This window comes from Herpailurus yagouaroundi, unplaced genomic scaffold (assembly GCF_014898765.1).
Source record: "Herpailurus yagouaroundi ecotype Mexico unplaced genomic scaffold, PumYag 210, whole genome shotgun sequence".
NCBI classification, from domain to species: domain Eukaryota; kingdom Metazoa; phylum Chordata; class Mammalia; order Carnivora; family Felidae; genus Herpailurus; species Herpailurus yagouaroundi.
The window spans coordinates 15,739,876-15,757,337 of record NW_024412441.1 but is presented as its reverse complement, the minus strand read 5'-3'; the positions used below and the strand labels follow the sequence as shown (position 1 = coordinate 15,757,337).

The 17,462-nt window shown below is 38.1% G+C and overlaps 1 protein-coding gene across 6 annotated transcripts in view; it reads left to right on the top strand.

The window, feature by feature from the left end:
• CAMKMT (calmodulin-lysine N-methyltransferase) overlaps positions 1 to 17,462 on the top strand; it is a 413,830-nt gene that overhangs the window by 44,017 nt on the left and 352,351 nt on the right. The window lies entirely within an intron of this gene.

Here is a 17,462-nt window from a genome sequence, read left to right as displayed (position 1 = left end):
TGGACCTATAAAGGACATTGTAGGCATGATCAGAGAAATTTGAAGAGGTTTTGTGGATTAGATGGTAATGTATCAGTGTTTATTTCCTGATTTTGACAATTTAACTGTGGTCATACAGATGAGTTCCTCAAACACACTACGTTTCCTTGAGAACATTTCAGTTTCTGTTCATGGTGTCTTTAGTCAGTTCTTTTGATGGGTGGCACTATTTCATCTTTTGGCACGTTTTCACCTTCTCAGAGAGGCCATCCCTAAGTGCCTTATCTATTGTACCTATCTTTCCCAAATCCCTGTCACCCCGTGTTGCTTATTTTATTCATAACCTTCACTATTGCCTGTTATTACCTTCTTATTTTTCTTTGTCCCTCTGCTGAAAGGAAGCTCATGAGAGCAGAAGCTTTCTCTGTGCTGCACCCTCAGTCTGAACCAGTGCCAGATATCTTAGTGGACTTGTAATAACCGTTTCTCGAATCAGTAACTCTGCTGTGAAATCTGGCCTTCTACATTGGCCACTTGGTCATGTAACCAACCTGGGTATGTTAAGATGTTGTAGGAATTAGTATCTATTGAAAAAAAAAGATAAAATGGTATGGTTTGGGTGTGGCAGTGGAAGAGGAGAGAGAACTGGAAGGATAAACAAAAAAGAGAAATACAGTTGTTTGATACATCTTAAAATAGCTCACAGGGCTTGCTTGGATGTGCTTAAACACTTGAACTGAATATAATTTCTCTACGGCATTTTTAAAATTGTTTTTATGTTTTATTTTTGAGAGAGAGACAGAGACAGAGACAGAGTGTGAGTGGGGGAGGAGCAGAGAGAGAGAGGGAGACACAGAATCTGAAGCAGGCTCCAGGCTCTGAGCTGTCAGTACAGAGCCCAGTGTGGAGCTCGAACTCACAGACCTTGAGATCATGACCTGAGCCGAAGTTGGACGCTTAACTGACTGAGCCACCCAGGCGCCCCTCTCTAGGGCATATTTTGAATTCAGACCCAATGAGCTGTTGGGACCCGGCTCCTTCTGCTCTCTTTGCCAGCAGGGCTCACTTGAAGGCTGCAATTAGTAAAATCCTTTTAAAAAGTAGAGGCTATAGATTTTGGATACTAGCCCTTTATCCGATATGTCATTTGCAAATCTCTTTTCCCATTCTGTTGGTTGCCTTTTAGTTTTGTTGACTGTTCCCTTTGCAGAGCAGAAGCTTTTTATCTTGATGAGGTCCCAATAGTTCATTTTTGCTTTTAATTCCCTTGCCTTTGGAGATGTGTCAAGTAAGAAATTGCTGTGGCTGAGGTCAGAGAGGTTTTTTCTTGCTTTCTTCTCTAGGATTTTGATGGTTTCCTGTCTCACATTCAGGTCCTTCATCCATTTTGAGTTTATTTTTGTGTATGGTGTAAGAAAGGGGTCTAGCTTCATTCTTCTGCATGTTGCTGTCCAGTTCTCCCAGCACCATTTGTTAAAGAGACTATCTTTTTTCCATTGGATACTCTTTCCTGCTTTGTCAAAGATTAGTTGGCCATAATTTTGTGGGTCCAGTACTGGAGTCCCTATTCTATTCCATTGGTCTATGTGCCGGTTTTGTGCCAGTACTATACTGTCTTGATGATTACAGCTTTGTAGTAGAGGCTAAAGAACTCACCAAACTCGACACCTGAAAAACAATCCAGTGAAGAGATGGACAGAAGACATGAATAGACACTTTTCAAAGAAGACATCAGATGGATGGCTAACAGACACATGAAAAGATGCTCAACTTCACTCCTCATCAGGGAAATACAAATCAAAACCACACTGAGATACCACCTCACGCCGATCAGAGTGGCCAAAATGAACAAATCAGGAGACTATAGATGCTGGAGAGGATGTGGAGAAACGGGAACCCTCTTGCACTGTTGGTGGGAATGCAAACTCGTGCAGCCACTCTGGAAAACAGTGTGGAGGTTCCTCAAAAAATTAAAAATAGACCTACCCTATGACCCAGCAATAGCACTGCTAGGAATTTACCCAAGGGATACAAGACTGCTGATGCATATGGGCACATGTACCCCAATGTTTATAGCAGCACTTTTGACAATAGCCAAATTATGGAAAGGGCCTACATGTTCCTGAACTGATGAATGGATAAAGAACATGTGGTTTATATATACAATGGAATACTACTTGGCAAAGAGAAAGAATGAAATCTGGCTATTTGCAGCAATGTGAATGGAACTGGAGGGTATTATGCTAGGTGAAATAAGTCATACAGAGAAAGACAGATACAAGACAGATACCATATGTTTTCATTCATGTGGATCCTGAGAAACTTAACAGAAGACCATGGGAGAGGAGAAGGGAAAAAAAAAAAGTTACAGAGAGGGAGGGAGGCAAACCATAAGAGACTCTTGGATACTGAGAACAAAGTGAGGGTTGATGGGGGGGTAGGGGAGAGGGGAAAGTGGGTGATGGGCATTGAGGAGGGCACTTGTTGGGATGAGCACTGGGTGTTGTATGGAAACCAATTTGACAATAAATTTCATATTTAAAAAAATTAAGAAAAAAAGTAGAGGCTAAACATTGTTCAACACAGAACTAGAAGATGGGAATAGATAAATTTGAGTAATTCCAATCTCAAGTTCCCATGCCTTTATGTCTTAAAGAATACATATGTATCTTTTCCCTGTGAATTAATTTGTATATAATCACCCCAAATTACTTTTGACATTGTAGTGACCCTAGACTACTGTGAATTGAGGCACTCCCCCCCCCCCCCCAATGGCAGGTAAGCTGCAAAATTACTTCCAGATCGACTGACCAACAACATGTAATTTTGTTGCTTTTACATAGGTATTGTTACATCTTAAAAAAAAATTTTTTTAATGTTTATTCACTTTTTGAGAGAGAGTGCACATGCATGGGAAAGGGGCAGAGACGCCCGTGGGGGAGGGGCAGAGAGAGAGGAAGACAGAATCCGAAGCAGGCTCCAGGCTCTGAGCTGTCAGCACAGAGCCTTATGCGGGGGCTGGAACCCATTGACTGTGGGATCCTGACCTGAGCCGAAGTTAGATACTGTATTTTTTCTGGAAGTTCCATTTGGTAACTGTGTCTTCCATCTCTCTATCTCTCTACGTTCAGAAAACATTCTCTCTTCTTTTTAAAAAAAATTTTTTTTTTTTAACGTTTATTTATTTTTGGGACAGAGAGAGACAGAGCATGAACGGGGGAGGGGCAGAGAGAGAGGGAGACACAGAATCGGAAGCAGGCTCCAGGCTCCGAGCCATCAGCCCAGAGCCTGACGCGGGGCTCGAACTCACGGACCGTGAGACCGTGACCTGAGCCGAAGTCGGACACCCAACCGACTGAGCCACCCAGGCGCCCCACATTCTCCCTTCTTGAACATGTGCAGCATATTAACTGTTTTGATATCTTTGCCTGCTAATGCCATCATCTCTGTCATTTTTGGTTCAGCTTCTATTGATTGACTTTTTTCTCCTGTTTATGGTCATCTGTTCCTGTGCCTTTGCATGCTTGAGGATTCTTTATGAGATGCCAGATACTGTGAGTTTTATTTTGCTGGATTGTGTTATGTTCCCTTAAATTGTGTTGGACTTTGTTCTAGGTAATTAGAATCAGTTGGAGCCTCTTGAGGCTTGCTTTTAAGCTCTGTTAGGCTGAGAGCCAGAGGAGCCTTTGGTTCTAGGACTAAATTAGCCCCATTTCCAAGGTGAAATCTTTCTGAGCAGTCTAGTCAATGTCACAAGGTTTTTTCAGATTGGCTGGTAAGAATGTGAATTATTTCTGGCCCTGTGTGAGTCATGGTAGTTGTCCTACACTCTTTTTTGGTGCTTTTTTTCTCTCCTTTGTGTGTGTTTGTGTGTGTGTGTGTGTGTGTGTGTTTCCCTCCTTTGGAGACAAGACCTCTGCAGCTTTCTAGAGTTTTCTCTGCGCAGCTTCCTCCTCTCTGGTACTTTTGTTTCACAAATTCTAGCTCCTTTGGCATCCTCAAAATTGAATGTCTATCTTTTTGACTCAGAAAGACTGTTGGGCTCTGTTTAGGCTGTTGGGCTCTGGGCCCCCACTCCCTGCATTGTGGCTTAGAAACTTCTCTGGGCAGTAAGTTACTGCAATTGTAGGGATTGCCTTGTTTCTTTTTTTTTTTTTTTTTCCCCCTTAGGGATCATAGCCCCATGCAACCAGTTGTCCAATGTCTCAAAAATATTGCCCCATATAGTGTTATATGGTTTTCTAGTTGTTTAAGGAGGGAGTGTACATTTAGTCCCTGTTACTCCAATCCAGAAGCAAAAGTCTCTTGCCTTCATTTTCAAAGACATTTTCAGAATGCATGGTTGGCTCAGTTGGTAGAGCCTTGATCTCAGCGGCGTGAGTTCAAGCCCCACGTTGGGCATGGAACCTACTTTATCAACGTTTTTTTATTTATTTATGGGACAGACAGAGACAGAGCATGAACGGGGGAGGGGCAGAGAGAGAGGGAGACACAGAATCGGAAACAGGCTCCAGGCTCCGAGCCATCAGCCCAGAGCCTGACGCGGGGCTCGAACTCCCGGACCGTGAGATCGTGACCTGGCTGAAGTCGGACGCTTAACCGACTGCGCCACCCAGGCGCCCCTGGAACCTACTTTAAAAAAGAAAAAAAAAAATTTCACGGTATAGAATGCTATACTTTTTTTTTTAATTTCAGTATTTTAAAGATTTTGCTCCATTGTTTCCCAGCTTGCATGGCTTCTGATGAAAAGCATGCTCTGATTTTTATATTGTTCTTCTGTTTGTAATAGTCCTTTTCCCCCTGTCTGCCTTCAAGACTGTCTCTTTAATGTTTGATTTTCAGCTCTTGGTTATGATGTGTGTAGATATGCTTTTCTTTATGTTATTCCACAGCACCTGAATGCCCCATTCGGTTTTGACTCATTTTGTGTGTGTGTGTATTTCAGTTTGGGTGATTTCTTTTTCCCTATCTGTAGTCAAATTCATCTTTTTTTTTTTTTTCATCTGCTGTGTCCAGTCTATCAATACACTTGTTGAAGGATTTTTTGTCTCTAAAATCACATTTTTCATGTCTAGCATTTTCATTTGACTTTTTAAAAAGATAATTTCCTTCTCGCTACTGACATTTCCCATGTATTCTTTATTTTGTTGATTATTTTGTCTCTCGAGAGTGTTTTTTCCCTTAATTTTTGTGTCTCTTATACTTTATAATTGAAAACTGATTACTGTGTGTAATAGGACAGCAGGGACTGAGGTAATAATATTCATGCCCAGGGGTGGGCATGCCTCTTGTTCTATTGGATGCTGGCTTAGGGGTTCAGTCCATCTAGTCAACAGTTGAACTGGGTTTGGGTTTTACTGTTGCCATAGCTATCTTCAGTATACCCCAGACTTCAAGTTGTGCCAGTGGACTGCCATTTACCTTGTGCTTTGTTTGAAGCCTAGAGAGTTTTTCTCAGAATTTCTGCTCTATGTACAGCTTTTAGAAGGCTTTGCATGCCTGTATGACAGAGAGGGTTTCACTCTGTGCTCTTGAGCTGCCCTAGCAGTAGACTGCTCTAGTTTGTTCATTGGTTCAGGTGTTGTGGTGGGGCCTTAGAAGGCTTAGTCTTTGGCAGGTCCTGCACACCTGAACCTCAGGAGTGGGGCTTTTTCAGTGTCCCTGCACTTTTCCAAGTGGCAGCAATTTTTTGCTTTGTATTAGTGCAGGGTCCTAGGCAAGAGTGGGTTTTCTCCCCTTTCCTGACGTCAGGTGGCTTTTGCCTAGTGTCTGTGCAGGTGGGGTGGGGTTGCCTTGTTGTCTAAACTGACCAGAATCGGGGCACCTGGGTGGCTCAGTCGGTTGAATGTCCAACTTTGGCTCAGGTCATGATCTCACAGTTCGTGGGTTCAAGCCCCGCACTGGGTTCTGTGCTGACAGCTCAGAGCCTGGAGCCTGTTTCAAATTCTGTGTCTCCCTCTCTCTCTGCCCCTCCCCCACTCACAGTCTGTCCCTCTCTCTCCTTCAAAAATAAAGAAACATTAAAAAAAAAATTGACCATAATGAACCTTGTTAGTAAAAGGGAAACAGTATTGCTGTCTACCTCACGAGGTATGGCAATGTAATGTTTTATGTGCTGTGAACTCTTTGGTTCTATACAAATATTTGTTAATGAGGTAATATTCAATGCAAAAAGTATAGATTGAGCCATCACTTGAAAGAATTAGGAGGACTTAGATGGGCAGACTGAAGGCAAGAGAGTATCTTGGGTAGATTGCATAAAGACAATGATAGCCAGCCACATTTTGACTTCAAAGTACTTTTTATTTATTTATTTTCCAGTTTTATGGAGCTATAATTGATACATAGCAGTGTATCAGCTTAAGATGTACAGCATAATGATTTGACTTCTATGTCATGAAATGATTAGAAAGTACTTTTTCTTAAATCAGTCTTCTGTACCTGAAAGATGCCTTCGTTCATTCAGTCATTCATTCATTCATTGTTTTTTGCTGTACTCTACCAGAAGATGGTGTTTCAGAGGCATGTTGCTTAAATGTATCAGCAGATAGTACCTAAGACATTTCCTGATACCTTGGGAACGATCAGGGAAATTTAATTGAGGCCTTGGTTGGTTTGGAGTCAGAGGACAAGAGCAGCGCGTCTCCCTCTCTTTGTAGAGACCTTCTTTATCTGTGGATTCAAAGATAATGGAAATAATAACAATTTGGGTTTATAGAGAAGTTTGGTTTTGTTGTGGGCAGACATTGACTAGATACTCTGATCACATTCTCTCTAATCTTTATGAGGGCCTTGCGATATGTGGATTATTCCCTATTATTTATTTATGTACAGAGGTGAAAAAATTGAGTCTCAGAAGGATCAAGTGAGTTGCCCAAGGCTGATCCACGAGTTTAAGCTAGAACATGGCTTTGACCAAGGCCAGCATGATTTTAAAGTCGGAACTCTTTTCATTACATCACTCTGCCTCCCCAAAACGAGAGATGTAGTGAGGAAAGGCAGTGTTCAGAAAGTCCTATATATTTTGTTTTTAGGTGTGTAGTTTAGCTGATAACCTTTTATTGCTAGATACAAACAGCTAGCCAAAACGCAGTGAAGTATCTGTTCAGTGCTTATTAAGTGTCCAGCATTCTTGTAGGTATGTATTCTCTCAATAGTTTCCATCTGATCCTTCAGAGGCAACCATGACCTATTCGTTATGCCCAGTGTGACATTTCTTAATTTCTTGTGGCCCAGAAGCATTTAAACTTTCATGTCACACTGGGTTAGATGATTTATAAATTAGTTTTTGGTCTGGTTTTATCTCCTCTTGAAATTTTACCTGAATCTTGGTTTGATTTGATTTGATTTTTTTAAGTTTATTTACTTATATATAAGTAAAGAAAGAGACCGGGAGAGAGCGTGCAAGCAAGGGAGGGGCAGGGAGAGAGGGGGACAGAGGGTTGAAGTAGGCTCTGCACTGACAGCAGTGAGCCCAATGCAGGGCTTGAACCCATGAACCACGAGACCCTGGGATCATGACCTGAGCCGGATCCAGAGCCGAACGCTCAACCAACTGAGCCACCCAGGCGCCCCAGTTTTTTTTTTTAACACCAATTTTTTTTTTTGTAGAAAAAAATTGTTTTGTAGAAAAAAAAAAACTTGTAGAAAAGTCTGAATCTGTTAGAGAACACGTTTTAGCAGTTTCACATCATGTATTATCAAAGAAGCAGAATATAAGAAACCAGCAATCCTGCAGTAATGTGTGTATCCTGACAAATTTAACATAATCTCTTAAGTGGACATGTTTTCAGTTCCATAAACATGTGGACACCAGTTAGATATTAGTATTTTACAAGCCTCTCTACTTGATGTATAAGGATATTTTTAAGCCAGTGTGAAATGTGGAGGATCGTCTTAAAATTGAGAGTTGTAATCAACTCTGAAGTCAAAGTTCCAAGGCTATTCACAGTGCAAGGTAGGCTTTCATGACTCATTTCATCTAAATGAAACATACTCTATTTGGAGCATTATTTCAGTTGCCTATTTAATATGCCAAAAGACTAGTGTAGTAATTTGGAGAAACAACTTCATTAACAAGTGGAGGCAATTGCTTGCTAACTAATTCGGTCGCAGTGTATCCAGAGATTAAAGGAGAATTTTAAGAGGTTAAAAACAACAGCTGTGTTTAAGGATAAGTGAATTTTAGCTAACCTGCAGTAAATGAAGCAATTAGTTTTTTGGTGAAATGTATCATTATGTATAATATTAACTTTAAAAAAGAAATTGATAGTTCCACAGTGTTAAGGAACTTTTGGCTAAGAATTTCCTATTGAAGTTATACACCTTAACAAAAGAAACCTAATCTTTTGAATACCCATCCTTGATTGCTGAGTTCTCAGAGATGGTCTTTACTGTTGTACTCAATAGTTCCTGCTTGTAAGAACTTCTAAAAGTAGGAAATTGGATTGTTTTGTTTTATGAATGCTTCTTTTGTTTGAGCAAATATCATTTATAATCTTTGGAATTTTTTTTTAATGTTTATTTTTGAGAGAGAGAGAGAGAGAGAGAGAGAGCAAGCAGGGGAAGGGCAGACAGAGAAGGAGACACAGAATCCGAAGCAGGCTCCAGGCTCCAAGCTGTCAGCACAGAGCCCAAAAAAGCAAAAAAGATACTATTCTATAGGAAAACTACATTTGGTTTTCAAAGTTTCTGAATATTTAGAATCCAAGGAAATATACATTTTATACTCACATTATATTAGAAATAATTGCATTTTTAGATGATTTGACTTTGAGCATATAATTTCATCTTTCTAGATTTTAGTTTCCTCACCTATAAAGCCATGCAATTGGATTATATAATCTATAAATCCCCTAATGAGAATTTTAGGATCCTTCATTGTTAAGGGTCTTAAAGGCTACCTTATAGAAATAAATTCTGGGTAGCAATTTTTTTGCATTTTCTTAATTAGCATACTGAGTATGCAAATGAATACAGCCTTTGACAATGTCCTATGGCTACTTTTCTTTTATACATTGTATCTGCCACTGGAATAATCTTTCCCCAAGTTTCCCCCCCAAGTTCTTTTTTAAAAATTCCGTGTATTAAACTCTGTATTTTTCACCTCCCTTGCTATTACACAAGTGTGACATTTATGTTTTTTGCCAGTTACCATTGCTTTTTTGAATTGTTATCCTTTGATGTGGTCTTTTAAATAATTTTTTTCATTGTCATCCAAGCCTCTTAGATATCAACTGATGCTTTTAACCTCACTTGCATTGTTGATTTACTGCCCAAGGCATCGTTAACATTATTAAAGAAGCTTTGGCTTTGGATATTGATTTGTAACTATATATTGTTCTAAAAAAATTCAGTGTCTAACTCTGGCTTCATTGGCTTAGCCAATGAAGATTTACATGAAAATTCTTTTAAAATTGTTTTCTTCAGCAGACAGTTTAGATTTGCACTGAATCTTCTTTAATTCTTCAGCCAGGATTCTCTGAGGGTAAAGGCATATAAAGGTAACCACAAAGAGATGGAACTGATTGTCGTAACATTATGTCCAACCATGAGCAACTGAATGAAACAGCTAGAGGTAACTCAGTCTGTCCATTTATTCTGTATATCCCCTGCAGCACCTACTATAGTCCTGTACATACAGTGGAAGACCAAATATGTGTTGAATGAATAATCAAAATAAAGGAGAGCGTAACTTTGCCACAAATTGTTTTTGGACCATCAGTATTTTGTTTTTAATGTTTATTTATTTATTTTGAGAGAGAGAGAGAGAGAGAGAGAGAGAGAGAGAGCGTGTGTGAGCAGGGGAGGCACAGTGGGAGGGGGAGAGACAGAATCCCAAGCAGGTTCCACCCTGTCAGCATGGAGCCCTACGTTAGGCCCAGTCTCACAAACCATAAGATCATGACCTGAGCCAAAATCAAGAGTTGAACACTTAACCAACTCAGCCACCCAGGCAGGCACCCCTGGACCATCAGAGTATGATTTAAGTTATAAACTATGTGAACAGAAGTATGGAGATGCTGAAGAAGAGGGAATTTATGTAGAAAAAAACCTGTCGCTGTTTTTTCTTTTCCATTCTAATATCCCTCATTTTTAAGCTTCCTTTATATAAAGTTAGCTGTTCTTATTTTCAACATTTATGAGTTATGAACTATTGCAAGTACACAGAGTATTGAGAAGATGAGAAGCATGCATGTAACCACCATCCTGATTTAGCCAGAGTAGATCTTGAATTTTTTATAACAATACATAGTTACAAATCAACTTGACAGTCCTATATTAGTTACTTGCTCTCTCTCCAGACTCTATGGTGGTAGTGATACAAATTAAAAAGTCACACAGGTAAATTGATGGTTATACTTTCTTTTGAGTCTTTTTCTTTGGCCTTTAAATTGGTCACTTTGCATTACTTGTAGGAATTTCTAATGTAAACAGAGCAAATTGTGTGTGTGTGCATATATATATACGTATATATATATGCATATATATATGGCCATTCATATGTATATATATATATGCACACACATATATATGCATGAGTGTGAAATCTATAATGAAATCACAGTTTAGAGAAGGAATTATACGTTTAAAGTCTTCAATTTTGTGAAAACAATGATTCCACATTTCTTCAAGTGGCTGCCATAGAATGGAAATTGAAATCCCTGGGTGGGAAGTGTGCTAGAAATCATAGTATTCCTTTTCAAAGTATTTTGCATCCCCTCATACGTATATTCAGTACTTCATTTCTAACCCCTACACACTGAATCATGCTGTGATTCATAATACTGTGTTATGTTTTAAATTCAAATATTGTTTTTAAAGGGAAATTGCTACTAATGTTGGCTAAGCTGCACATAATAGTTTCGTAAATGGTTGTAGGTTTGATTCTTCTCATGTCAATCTAAATGTGAACTAATACTCAAAATCCTTTCAAGACATTGAATAATTGTTTCAGTTAACTAAATGCTTCACCAAATAATATCAATTTATGAAGTATAGTTGAGTTTAGTGAATTTATTAAAGATAAAAGTAGTAGGTGCATAGTTACATAATTAAATATTAATGGCTATCTTTTGTTGTTGTTAAACGATATCTTTTAAGTGGCCCTGTGTTCAGAGGAGGAGGCAATTTAGTATCTTAACAGAATAATTAAATTATATTGAAAATTTTCAAAAGTAATATATGACTTAAGATTGCTCTTTTTTCATTTAAAATTTTAAAAGCAACTGTATTGAGACGTAGTTTGCGTAAATAAAATGTACCAATTTTGATGTACATTTTGGTGAGTTTTGAAAATGTTATATATTCATATAACCACTGTCAAAATCCAGACAATAGAACATTTACATCAGCCCCAAAAGTTGCCTTGGTCCTTTTTCCAGTCTCCGGTTCTCCTCCCAGACAACTACTGATCTATTTTCTGTCACTGTAGTCACTGTAGTACTCTATTTTTTTCTCTAGCTTCTTTCACGTAGCATAATGCTTTTGGGGCTCATCTATCTATAGTGTTGTGTACATCTGTTGTTCATTTCTTTTTTATTGCAGAATAGTATTGTATGAATAGACCCACAATTTGTTTATCCACTCATCTGTTGATGGATATTTGGATTGTTTCCAGTGTTTGGATATTTTTAATAACACTGCTGTGAACAGTCATGCATATGTGTTTTTGTGTGGACATATGCTTTCATTTCTCCTGGGTAAATACCTAGGAATCAAATTTCTGGGTTGCATAAGTGTATGTTTAACTTTGGAAGATAGTACCAACTGTTTTCCAAAGTTTGTACTCACATTTTTACATTGCCTCCAGCAATGTATGAGAATTCCAGTTCCTTCATATTCTTGTCAGTGCTTAGTATTGACTTTGTAGCCATTATACTGGGTATGTTGTGTATCTCATTGTGATTTTATACAGTACCCGATGACTGTGCTGTTGAGTGTAATTTCATATGTTTATTGGCCATTTGTATATTTTCATTCATGATGTGCTGTTGAGTGTCATTTCATATGTTTATTGGCCATTTCTGTATTTTCATTTGTGAAGTATATGTCAAATCTTTTGTCCATTTTAAAATTGGGCTGTCTGTCTCCTTACTGATGAGTTGTAGGAATTCATTATATATTCTGAATACAAGTCCTCTGTCAGGTATGCATTGAGAGCACTTTGTCCCAGCTGGTGGTTAGCTTTTGCATTTTCTTAATGGTGTTTTTCAAAGAGCAGAAGTTTTTGATTTTGGTAAAACTCAATTTATGAACTTATTTCACTATGGTGCATACATTTTATATCCTAAGAAATCTTTGCACAAAAGTCATGAAAAACTTCTCCTAAGTTTTCTTTTAGAAGTTTTATAGCTTTGCTCTTATTTTTGGTATATGGTCCATTTTGAGTTAATATTTACATATGGCATGAGATTATGGTCAAAGTTCCTTTTGTTGGTGTTGCATATGAATATTGAGTTGTTCCTACACTATTTATTGAAAAGATTATTCTTTCTTCATTAATTTATTATTGTATGCTTTTTGAAAATCAGTTGACTGTACACACGCACACACATATATAAATGTATGTATTCCTATTTCTAGACTCTTTATTGTGTTTCATTGATCTATCTTTTATGCCAATATTACATTGTTTTGATTATTGATTATTGTGGCTTCCAATGATTCTGGAAATTGGGTAAGTCCTCCAACTTTGTTTTTGTTTCTCAGAATTCTTTTGGCTATTCTGGGTTCATACATTTCCATATAAATTTTATAACCAGCTTAATAATTTCTACTAAGAAGATTACTGGAATTTTGATTGCAATAGTGCTAAGTCGACGGATGGATTTGGGGAGAATTGACATCTAAACAAATTTAGTCATGCAAACTATGAATATGATGTGGCTCTCTCTTTATGTAGGTACTCCTTAATTTCTCTCTGCAAAGCTTTATAGATTTCATGTGCCAGGTCTTGCACAGATTTTGTTAAATTTATTCCTAAATATTGCATGTTTTTAAAATCATGTTTTAGATCACTTTTTTTTTTTTTTTTTTACATTTGAATTTCGAACTGTTGCTGAAAATCAGTTTATTATAATCTGGAAGTGTATTTTAATTTCTTAAAAAGTTTTATTTATTTTTTTTGAGAAAGAGCACAAATGGGAGAGGGGCAGAGTGAGAGAGGGGAGAGAGAATCCCAAGCAGGCTCCGCACTGTCAGCACAGAGCCCCATGTGGGGCTTGCACTCACAAAACCATGAGGTCATGACCTGATCTGAAACCAAGAGTCAGACACATAACCAATTGAACCACCCAGGAGCCCCAATCCAGAAATATATTTTAAATACAAGTAAGGTAAATTAATAGAAAAAGGTCTCTCCTTATGAGAGCTAAATAATTTGGCCAAGGCAAACAAAGTTTACCAATTTCTATTTGCACCTAACTGAAAAGATGTGGGTAGTTTTTAAGAGGGTCAATTTAGTATCATTTTATGGCATATACCTTTCTTTCTTATTTTTATTTATTTTAAACAATTTTTTAGCATTTTAATTTATTTTTGAGAGACAGAACACGAGCGGGGAGGGGCAGAGAGAAAGGGAGACACAGAATCTGAAGCAGGCTCCAGGCTCTAAACTGTCAGCATAGAGCTCGACATGGGGCTTGAACCCATGAACTGTGAGATCATGACCTGAGCTGAAGTCGGACGCTTAACTGCCTGAGCCACCCAGGCACCCCTTCTTTCTTATTTTTTAAGTTTATTTATTTATTTTGAGAGAGACCGAGAGAGTGCGAGCAGGGAAGGGGCGGAGAGAGAGGGAGAATCTCAAACAGGCTCCATGCTGTGAACTTGTGAGTACAGAGCCCAAGGCCAAGCTTGAACTCATGAAACTGTGAGATAGTGACCTGAGCTGAAATCAAGAGTTAGACACTTAATGGACTGAACCACCCAGGTGCCCTGGCATATGCTTTTCAATAGACGCATTATTTTTTAAATTTGTGTATCTTAAATGTAATACCAACTCACAAATTTAAAATGAGTTATTGGTTACTTTTGTGACTTTTATAATCATTAAACCAGACATGGCAGCTAGAATGATTGTATCTAGGTACATTATTGCTTTTAGCATATGTCTTATAAGTTCTTGATTGTATTTGTCTTCTTGTCTAGTGTATTACTATATAAAATGTTAACTTCATCTACCCTCAAAATTTATAATAGTTACATAATTATAAAATGATATAAGTCCTAATAAGTCACTTTTATAAATATACCAATATCTCTACTAATAGTAAATGATGTATAGATATTCAAATGTAATCTTAATGAAAAATCTATTGGTTATATGTCAAACTATAGTGACAAAAACAGATACTTTCTGAAAATCATTAGCATAGTATCTGGTAATGGTAACTGTTAGCTCCTCCCTCCTTTCCCTCATTGCTCATTTTTAACCCTGAAATAAAGTTTACATGGATCTTTACTTATTTATTTTGAGAGAGAGGATCCCAAGCAGGCTCCATGCTGTCAGTACAGAGCCTGATGTGAGGTTTGAACCCACAAACCATGAGATCATGACCTGAGCCGAAATCAAGAGTCGGACGCTTAACCAAATGAGCCACAAGCACCCCTTAAATGGATCTTTCTTTATTCTCAATTGAATGTGTCTATATAAATAAGACAGTGGGTTCACGTAACAGCCCTTGCACTTCAGATTCTTTGCTAATTAACTTTGAGGTCTGTTTCTAAAGTCTGAGTGCATATAAAGATTTGAGGTTTGCTTCTTCAATATTTAATTTATTGAATATTTAATATTTAATTTAATGAATATTTAATTATTCATCTTGTACTAACTGGCCCTTAGAGCCCATGACTAAAACATTTGACCAGGCAGTGCCATGCGTGAATTTTGAATTCAGCAGGTTCTCTGGAATATAAACCACCTGTTTACAAATGTTCAATTTTAACCCGTTATTTTATTTTCATTTTAAATTTAATTTAACTTTAATTTTAACTGAATGCTCGTTTAAATTTTAACTGATTATTTTATTACTATAGCCCTTTGTGAGACATTAGTGCTGCATTGTTTTGCTTTAGTGAGAAATAATCTGAACATAAACTGCTTTAAAGTAATATAGTTTGGGGCGCTTGGGTGGCTCAGTCGGTTAAGCATCTGACTTTGGCTCAGGTCATGATCTCGTGGTTCGGGAGTTCGAGCCGCACATTGGGCTCTGTGCTGTCAGCTTAGAGCCTGGAAGCCTGCTTCAGATTCTCTGTCTCTCTGTCCCTCCCCCACTCACACTCTGTCTCTCTCTGTCTCTCAGAAATGAATAAACGTTAAAAACAAAAGTAATATAGTTTGAGTGGTCCAGTGTATTTAGAGAGAATATTGAATCACTTCCATCAGAGTTAAGATATTACCACATCTGGCTAAGATTTAGAAATGGTATATCCAATGATTTATATTTAAATTCCATAAAGATTATAGAAATATTAATACATAGATAAAACTGATTGTATTTATTAACTTATTTAAAAATGGAATCTATTACTTCTCTATGTAATACACTCTCACTGAAAAAAAATCCAGCAATATAAAAATATGAAGGTCCCCTTGAAATTCTGTCCTGTAGAGATGGAATTGGTTGACGTTTAATGGACTTCTTTCTAGGCTTTTTAACGTATCTATAGACACAGTCTTTGAAAATGTTTATTTATTTTGAGAGGGAACACAAGTCGGGGAGGGACAGAGAGAGAGGTAGAGAGAGAGAGAATCCCAAGCGGGCTCCACGCTGTCAGCACAGAGCCTGATGTGGGGCTGGATTTCACAACCCAGGAGATCATGACCTGAGTCAAAATCAAGAGTCAGATGCTTAATGAACTGAGCCACCCAGCTGCCCCTAAACAGGATATTTAAAACATATATTGAATCATGCTGTGTATATATTATTCTGTACTTAACTTTTTTCTTCATTCTCTGACTTAACAGTAAATATTAAATATCTCACCAGATTAAGTCATCAAACTTGTAGCTCATCTTTTTAATGGTTGCATAGTATTGCAGTGTTAACTGCTCCTTAGACTCCTCATTGATGGAAAGTTAACTTTTCCTTGACTTTGATATTTTAAACAGTGCTACACAAGATAGACTCTGTACTGATGTTTTGTTGCTGGCCTAACAAATTGTCACAAACTTAGTGTCTTGAAACACCATAGATTTAGTCTTATTATCTTACAGTTCTATATAGGTCAGAAGTCTGACACAGGTTGCACTGGGCCAAAATCAAGATGTACACAGACTGCCATCCTTTCTGACATCTAGAGGCAAATCCATTTCCTTGCCATTACCAGCTTCTAGAGTCTTCCCACATTCCTTGGCTTGTGGCCCCCTTCCTGCATCTTCAGGTTGGGGAGTCAGGGGGTTACCACCCGAACTGTTGAATTCAAGAATACATACCTGAGATCTAGGGATTAGAAAGGTATACTTTCCTCTTTCACCCATGAAGCAAATGGCTGAATGCTGGAGTGGTTTTGCAGAAAAAACCAACATGTCTATCATTGTGCTTTATGATAGCAGCAGCTAGTCAAAGCATTGTCTTCTGTCCACATTTCAAATCTGGTGTAAGTGCATCTAAGTGGTGCAACCTATTTCACATTGAGAACCTTAGCTGTAATGGAATCTGGGAACGTAGTTTTCCTGCTTCTGTGGTTCAAGAAGTCAGTCTAGAAGAAAGTTGGAATGTATGCTGAGTATTTCTATTTCACCATATCTCAGTAAACACCCAGCTATGCACTGAAAGGTTGCTGCAAAGTGAGTTTGCAGCCTGGAGTTTGGCCAGGTGCAAAGCAGGAGGGTCCTTTTATGTGAGTCAGGGTCCTTTGCAAACAACAGAATCCACCCTGGTTGCTTTAACTGAAAAGGTGTTTATGAAAGTGTTAAGAAACGTATGGAATCCTAGGAGAGCCAGAAAGTCAGGCTTGGGGGAGATGCATCAGGTACAGTACCCAAATCACATTGGGAAACCACTTGGCACTAAACCCACAGTCCGTGTTGAATCCCATCGGATGTTTGCTTCTTCAGTTTGGTCACTAGTAAATTGAGTAATGTGCAGGTGTGTTTGGCTGAGTCTGCTCTGTTAGCAAGGTAAGATGAGAGAGTGAGTTCTGGCTTTTACCCTGAAAAGAGGAATTCACAATGTGTGAAAATTTCCAGACCTTAATGGATGCTCAGAAGATATAGGGCATTCACAAATAAGGAGATGTCCACGATAGGAAACAATAAGTTGAAGACATCTATGTTCTAAACAGAATGGTCCGTTTTCACATTCTATCTAAAATCCTAACTCCTAAGTTTTTTGTAGATCTGATTTAAACAGTTCAGCCTGTGTCAGCGGGATGATGCAGAACTGTTTTAGGACATTTGTAGATCTTAGGAATTCTTATTTTTGGAGGCAAACTCTAGCAAGGCTGATTACAGTGCACCCATAGCTCCCATTAAATAC